The sequence below is a fragment of the Terrapene carolina genome, unplaced genomic scaffold (genome assembly GCF_002925995.2).
Source record: "Terrapene carolina triunguis isolate 2854851 unplaced genomic scaffold, T_m_triunguis-2.0 Scaffold167, whole genome shotgun sequence".
Taxonomy (NCBI): domain Eukaryota; kingdom Metazoa; phylum Chordata; order Testudines; family Emydidae; genus Terrapene; species Terrapene triunguis.
This window is the reverse complement of record NW_020664518.1, coordinates 13,136-21,453: the sequence shown is the minus strand read 5'-3', so window position 1 is coordinate 21,453 and position 8,318 is coordinate 13,136.

The window sequence follows — 8,318 nt, the reverse complement described above, 5'->3', positions numbered from 1 at the left end:
TAGTGATGAGCTGGGGGCTGGGGGGAAAGGCTTCAGGACCAGATTGAATTTACATTCACACCTAATCTACCTAGTATCCAGCAAACAGAGCTGTGTTGCCCAAGTGATAGATTTTGGCTGGGGTTGGGTTACAAATCCCTTGAATGCTGGAGTAATGAAAGGTTATTCTTATTGTATGAGTAAAGGGCAGTAGAACTGTACTTAGCCTGTGCTGATTGAGGGCATTAAGAGAGAGGGTGGGGACAGGTGTTTTGCTTGATGGTCTGCCTGAGTCATAAGTACCATTTGACCTGCCCCTCTCCACTGTTTAAAGACAGAACTGATTAGGCTCCATAGTCTTTTGTTTTGTTAAGTGACCGCTACAGCTGAACTCACTGATAATCAGGTCTAAGTGCTTAGTCCTGCTGTGGGGACAGTGTTCCTGTGGAAGAGATGGCCCAGCCTGCACTAGCAGTGAGGTTCCCCCACTGAGAGCTCAGCTGAAATCACTGAGAGCTGGTGGAACCTCAAGAGACCAACTCACAGAGGTCACAGTGGCAGGTGGAGCAGAAGGTGACTGCTCAGGGCCATTGGCAACAGAGCGATGGAGTGAACGGAGGCACAATGAACAACAGTGGCCAGAGCGAGGGGTGAGCAGCTGGAGGAACGAGCAAGGTGCCTTCTTGCCCCCCACCTGGGAGGTGAACTCACATGAAAGCACGTCTGAACTCTGAGTCTCCACTGACCAAGGACAACACCGGTGAGTGGGGTGTGGTGAAGGGAGAAGGGAGGGGCATATTAAATGAACATTTGTTTGTTGGACTATATTTTAGTGACTTTGCTCCAGAATGCTAGATTTGTGACTGGGAACGGAAACTTATATAGTAGGCCAAGATTTTTAAAAGACATTATTTGCCAAGGTTGTTGTCTCACATTGTTGCTATCTTGAGAGGTCATTATGTTGGGGAGTTTCTGTATTAAACATTTTTATTATTATAATTAATTTTTTACATAAGAATGGCCATACTGGGTCATATCAAAGGTCCATCTAGCCCAGTATCCTGTCTTCTGACAGTGGCCAATGCCAGGTGCCCCAGAGGGAATGAACAGAACAGGTAATCATCAAGTGATCCATCCCGTCACCCATTCCCAGCTTCTGGCAAACAGGCTAGGAACACTCAGAGCATGGTGTTGCATCTCTCCACATCCTGACTAATAGCCACTGATGGACCTAACTTCCATGAACTTATCTAGTTCTTTATTTAATCCTGTTATAGTTTTGACCTTCACAGCATCCCCTGGCAATGAGTTCCATGGGTTGACTTTATGTTGTGTGAAGAAGTACTTCCTTTTGTTTTGTTTTTTAAAACCTGCTGCCTATTAATTTCATTGGGTGACCCCTAGTTCTTGTGTTATGTGAAGGAGTAAATAACACTTCCTTATTCACTTTCTTCACACCAGTCAAGCTTCTATAGACCTCTATCATAGCCCCCCTTAGTCATCTCTTTTCCAAGCTGAAAAGTCCCCGTCTTATTAATCTCTCCTCCTGTTTCAGATCCCTAATCATTTTAGTTGCCCATCCCTGTACCTTTTCCAATTCCAATATATCTTTTTTTTGCAATGGGGTGACCAGATCTGCACGCAGTATTCAAGATGTGGTGTACCATGGATTGATATAGTGGCTCTATGATATTTTCTGTCTTGTTATCTATCCCTTTCCTAATGGTTCTTAACCTTCTGTTCCCTTTTTGACTGCCGCTGCACATTGAGTGGATGTTTTCAGAGAACTATCCACAATGACTCCAACATCTCTTTCTTGAGTGGTAACAGCTAATTTAGACTCCATCATTTTGTATGTATAGTTGAGATTATGTTTTCCAACGTGCATTACTTTGCATTTATCAACATTGAATTTCATCTGTCATTTTGTTGCTCAGTCACCCAGTTTGGGGAGATCCCTTTGTAACTTCGCAGTCAGCTTTGGACTTAACTATCTTGAATTGTTTTGTATCATCTGCACCTCACTGTTTACCCATTTTTCTAGATAATTTATGAATATGTTGAACTGTAATGTTCCCAGTACCGACCCCTCAGGGATACCACTATTTATCTCTCTCCATCTGAAAACTGATAATTTATTCCTACCCTTTGTTTCCCATCTTTTAACCAGTTACTGATCCATGAGAGGACCTTCCCTCTTATCCCATGATGGCTTACTTTTCAAAAGTCAATTTAAATATTTTTTTTAATTATATTTGTTTTAGAAATCTAGAACTGTTATGTGTTTTGGTGTAATTTGCATTATCCTTATGTTAAATTTTCATTATCCTAACAAAACATTTAATTTATTCATATCTCTTTTATATGTTGCAGGTCAAAGTGAAAATGAAAAGACAAAAATCAATGCAACAATTTTTCCACTCAAAGGCCTCAAAAACCAACCAAGGTGAAGAACACACCAAGAACCAAGAATATATCAACGTGTCATCTGAAGGTTCAAGTGGTGTATCTACATCTGACCATCCCAAAGCACAAATACAGCTATCTACTGAAGAAACAGAGTCTCCAAACACTAAAGGCAGTTCCCGATGTTTGTCGGTCAAAGTGTTCCCATTTATTGAAGTTACAAAAGATGGCTACTGGTGCACCTCTTTCAAAAAAGCTTACGAAGAAGGAAAGCTTCCCAATGCTATAACTGGTAAAAGTGGAGGAGCTTGGTTTGCCAGACCGATTAGCAAAGCCAATGCTGACAAACTACGTGAAAAGGCTGCAAAACACCATGTCTCTGGAGTGCATCAACATGCAGAAAGCCTTATAAGCCCACTTTCAAAGCCAATTTTAGAAGTACTCAATGAGGCTGGTAAGAATGCTGGAGATACAACACAGTTCATGTGAACAAACATGGCTGTGGCATTGTACTTTCTATTTAAGCAAGAGAAACCACACACTACAGACTTGAGGCCAATGTTAAGTGCATTGTAATTTGTTCATCCTGAAGTTGAACACTTGTGGACCGGCAAATGCTCACTATCTTTCTGCAAGAAACTCAGCTGACTGGTTAGAAGCATGTGGTGCAACAGTGAAAGACTCAGCAGTTGAAAAAGTGAAGAACTCTCTCACCACATTCAAAAAATTTGCATACATGGCTGATGAATGCACCGATACAAATGAGCATCAAATATTAAGACATTGTGTATGTTATCTTGATGTCCATGGTGGGCCAGTAGATGCATTTCTAGAGGTTCAAGTTATAGAAGACACATCGGCTGCATCTGTGACAACCCACATTTTAGAAGAGTTAAATGCTTGTCAATTGGACCCCAAACAGATGGCTGCTTGTGCATTTGATGGAGCTGCAAACTTCTCTAGAAGACCTGGTGGAGTACAAGCTTTGCTCAGAGAAATGTGTAACCCTAATCTCTCCTATACACACTACAGAGGCCATCTACTCCAGCTAGCGCTACTACAAGCTGCAGAATATTCAAAAGAAATTTAAAAACTGTGACAAAGTTCCTCCTCTATCTTGGTGGGTCCTGCGCTTATTGGCGGATTTTCTTGCTGCAGAGATTCACCATGTGGGTTGGGGAACAGCCCAGAGCAGGGCTGGCTCCAGGCACCAGCCCTCCAAGCATGTGCTTGGGGTGGCACCTGGAGGGGGGTTGCGCTCACCCGGGGAGAGCGGGGCCCCGGCTGGGCTCGCCACCCTCCCCTACCGCGCTCCCCGCTGGGAGGAAGTGGGGGGCGTCGGGAGGCTTTTTTGCCTCGGGCGGCAAAAAAGCCAGAGGCGGCCCTGGCCCAGAGACCTTCCCCTCTGGAAGAACCCACAGTCCAGGTCAATTGGGAGGTTTGGGGGGAACCCGGGCCTGCCCTCTACTCCGGGTTCCAGCCCAGGGCCCTGTGGACTGCAGCTGTCTATAGTGCCTCCTGTAACAGCTGCATGACAGCTACAACTCCCTGGGCTACTTCCCCAGGGCCTCCTCCAAACACCTTCCTTATTCTCACCACAGGACCTTCCTCCTGGTGTCTGATAACGCTTGTGCTCCTCAGTCCTCCAGCAGCACACCCTCACTCTCAGCTCCTTGCGCCTCTTGCTCCCAGCTCCTCACACTCATACCACAAACTGAAGTGAGCTCCTTTTAAAACCCAGGTGCCCTGATTAGCCTGCCTTAATTGATTCTAGCAGCTTCTTCTTAATTGACTCCAGGTGTTAGCCTGCCTGCCTTAACTGGTTCTAGCAGGTTCCTGATTACTCTAGTGCAGCCCCTTCTCTGGTCACTCAGGGAACAGAAAACTACTCATCCAGTGACCAGTGTATTTGCCCTCTACCAGACTCCTGTACCCCACTGGTCTGGGTCTGACACAAAAGCTATAAATGTAATATCTTCATTATATTCTTTTTTCAGCAAGAGTCAAAAAGACTGAATATCTTGGAAAATATAGAAGATACACTGGGACTGAAGTTCATATTAGTCCAACCTGGGAAAACCTGCTGGTTTTCTCATGAGCGATCCTTGGCTGTTGTCTTAAAATTACTCCAGCCGTTATTACTGGCTTTGGAAAGTATCTACCAAGATGGGATGGATCTAAGTAATGAGGCTGGTGGATTACTTTTGCTACTGCGTTCAGAGAAGACTATTGCCATTCCCTCTCTTGTAAGTCTACTGTTGAAACCACTTGGGTTATTAAACAATGTCATCCAGGCATCTGCTACAACAGTAGGAGATCTTTGGCCAGCAATAGACGCTACAGTTGGATCAGAGAGCTATCCTCTGAAAATGTACTGGAAGAAGCAAAGACTTCAGTCCAGAAGTTGACTAATGAAGGCATTTATATTGATTCCTTAAGTGAAGAGGACAAGAAGTGTTTGTTAAGCCAGCTGAAAAAGTACACAGACTTGATTCTTACCAATCTACAACAGCAAGTTCTAGGTTCTACTCAACCTCTAACTAGCTTTTACAGATCCCTGTCAAAACACCGACAGTTGAGTGGAGAGCAGCACTACCAGCAATGGGGCTGCCATGTGCAGGGCCGGCTTTAGCAGGTGCGGGGCCCCACGCCAGGACGCGAATTGTCTCGGGCCCCCCCCCTGCCCCGACTCCGCCCCCTCCCTGCCCCATTGGTCCCTCCCCAAATCCCCGCCCTGGCCCCACGTCTTCCCCAAGCACACCGCATTCCTCCTCCTCACCCCTCCCTCCCAGGCTTGCGCTGATCAGCTGTATGGCGGCGCAAGTGCTGGAGGGAGGGGGGAGAAGCAGGACGCGGCTTTTTTTTTTCTTCTCCGCCGGCAGCCCCGGACGTTGCGGGGCCCTCTTAGGCGTGGGGCCCCATTCCGGGGAATCGGCTTAAAGCCGGCCCTGGCCATGTGATCAGGACAGAACAGAGAATTTGAACAGAGAGTGGAATATCATACAACGAATGAATGAAGATTTGACTTCAACTTCTTTTTTATCATCACTATTGGCTCAACCTGATCTTTGTGCTACGTTTCCTGGGATGAAAGAAGTAGGAATTCATCTCTTTCAACTCCCAGTTACAACAGCTACAGTGGAGCGTTCTTTTTCCTCATTGAATAGGATTTTGTGTTCTGAAAGAAGTCGCCTTTTGCCTGATCATGTGAATGAACTAATGAGCATATCAACTGAAGGAATGGAAGTACCGGACCCACACGAGAAGACACCGAAGATGAACGCATTGCATTCAAGAAGTTCATTAACAGAATTGTGCAAAATTATAACAAGAAACCAAAATGGATGTAGACGTAGTGCTCCATGGATGTGTTATTCCTTGACTTTAGCAAAGCTTTTGATACAGTCTCCCACAGTATTCTTGCCGCCAAGTTAAAGAAGTATGGGCTGGATGAATGGACTGTAAGGTGGATAGAAAGCTGGCTAGATCGTCGGGCTCAACGGGTAGTGATCAATGGCTCCATGTCTAGTTGGCAGCCGGTTTCAAGCGGAGTGCCCCAAGGGTCGGTCCTGGGGCCGGTTTTGTTTAATATCTTTATTAATGATCTGGAGGATGGTGTGGACTGCACTCTCAGCAAGTTTGCAGATGACACTAAACTAGGAGGCGTGGTAGATACACTAGAGGGTAGGGATCGGATACAGAGGGACCTAGACAAATTAGAGGATTGGGCCAAAAAAAACCTGATGAGGTTCAACAAGGATAAGTGCAGAGTCCTGCACTTAGGACGGAAGAATCCCATGCACTGCTACAGACTAGGGACCGAATGGCTAGGTAGCAGTTCTGCAGAAAAGGACCTAGGGGTCACAGTGGACGAGAAGCTGGATATGAGTCAACAGTGTGCTCTTGTTGCCAAGAAGGCTAACGGCATTTTGGGCTGTATAAGTAGGGGCATTGCCAGCAGATCGAGGGACGTGATCGTTCCCCTTTATTCGACATTGGTGAGGCCTCATCTGGAATACTGTGTCCAGTTTTGGGCCCCACACTACAAGAAGGATGTGGAAAAATTGGAAAGAGTCCAGCGGAGGGCAACAAAAATGATTAGGGGTCTGGAGCACATGACTTATGAGGAGAGGCTGAGGGAACTGGGATTGTTTAGTCTCCAGAAGAGAAGAATGAGGGGGGATTTGATAGCAGCCTTCAACTACCTGAAGGGGGGTTCCAAAGAGGATGGAGCTCGGCTGTTCTCAGTGGTGGCAGATGACAGAACAAGGAGCAATGGTCTCAAGTTGCAGTGGGGGAGGTCCAGGTTGGATATTAGGAAACACTATTTCACTAGGAGGGTGGTGAAGCACTGGAATGCATTACCTAGGGAGGTGGTGGAGTCTCCTCCTTGGAGGTTTTTAAGGCCCGGCTTTACAAGCCCTGGCTGGGATGATTTAGTTGGGAATTGGTCCTGCTTTGAGCAGGGGGTTGGACTAGATGACCTCTTGAGGTCCCTTCCAACCCTGATATTCTATGATTCTATGGAAGGCTTGAGTAGCCAACTTTAATTTGTGTGATGATTTTATAATGTGTTAAATCTCATAAAATGGTCATGAAACAATTTTTCAGTTTTTAGTATGGTGCCATACAGCCCCCCCTCATCCTCACGGTCTCACCCCCATCGGCCCAAACCACCACTCTATAAATTCGAAACCCCCCCCCCCCGTAATTTCAATTCCTGGGGAAAACCCTGCTATGCTGTGAACCAACCCAGAGCCCAGCCAGGGCGGAGGAGATAAGACAAACACACACATTGGAAGGATGCAAGTAAGCAGCACAGGAAACAGCAGGCCGAGGAGGAAAGAAAGAGATAATCAGAACAAACGCCCGGAAGATGAGTAAGGGGAAAAGCCGATACCGTGGCCAAGTGCTAGCCTGTTGGGGGATGCGGCTGGCCCCTGACTGTGGAAAGGGGCTGTCTGGTGAACGTGTTGGAGAGCCAGGGACATTGAGCCGCCCCTGCTGTGAAAGGCGTGCCATCATCAGTACAGGGAGGCAGAACGAACCCTTTTGGAAGGCTCCCTCCACGCAGCAAAAGCTATAGCCCCGTGTCTTGTTCCTGCCAAAGCCCCCTCCCAAGCAAACGGTGCCCTGGCTTTCCAGATCCCACCAGTGATCACCCCAGGGCGGTTCACCCTCTGCAGCTGGGCCTGGTGCGTTTGCAGTGGGGTAGTGTACTGTGCTCAGACCCTCAAGGATACTCAGGAGTGGGGCCTAGCCCTGGAGATGGCTGAGACGTCAGACCTTACACTGTGAGCATTTCTGTGCACAGAAAACCTCTAAGAGTATGTCTACACAGCCAACCAAGTCCTGTAGCAGCAAGTGTCAGAACCCGGGTCTACGGTGCTAAAAATACCCGTGCAGCTGTTGCTGCTGGGGCTGGAGCCTGGGCTCTGAAACCCACCCACCTTCCTAGCTTCCAGCGCCCGACTGGGAATGGATACGGAGCAGAGCCATTAGCACCGTTGCGCAAGCCCCAGGCTGTAGACTTCGGCTCTGTGACTCGTTGCCATGGGGTTTTGCAGTGTGGACGTACGTTTGCCTGGCTCCTTCTGAGCCCTGTGCAGTTGGACGCCTGGAAATCAAGGCACTGGACTTTGCAGGCAGAGATGTACAAGAACTACTCCCAGAGACCCCAAAACATGCCTCCATGAGTGTGTCTGTCGCATGCAGGGAATTCCAGATCCCATGCAGTGGGGCTGGAAGAGATTTCAGCTCCCATGGGATGACCTGAGTAACTCTCTGACAGTTTTGCCATGTGTGATTAATGCAGCCAGCCCGCACTCATACAGGTGGAAGTCTTTATGTCACCCCACGTTATGCTGTATCCCCGTAACATGTATACAGACAGAGCTCCGGCTCCGCCCCACTCGCCATCTACCCGCCGCACA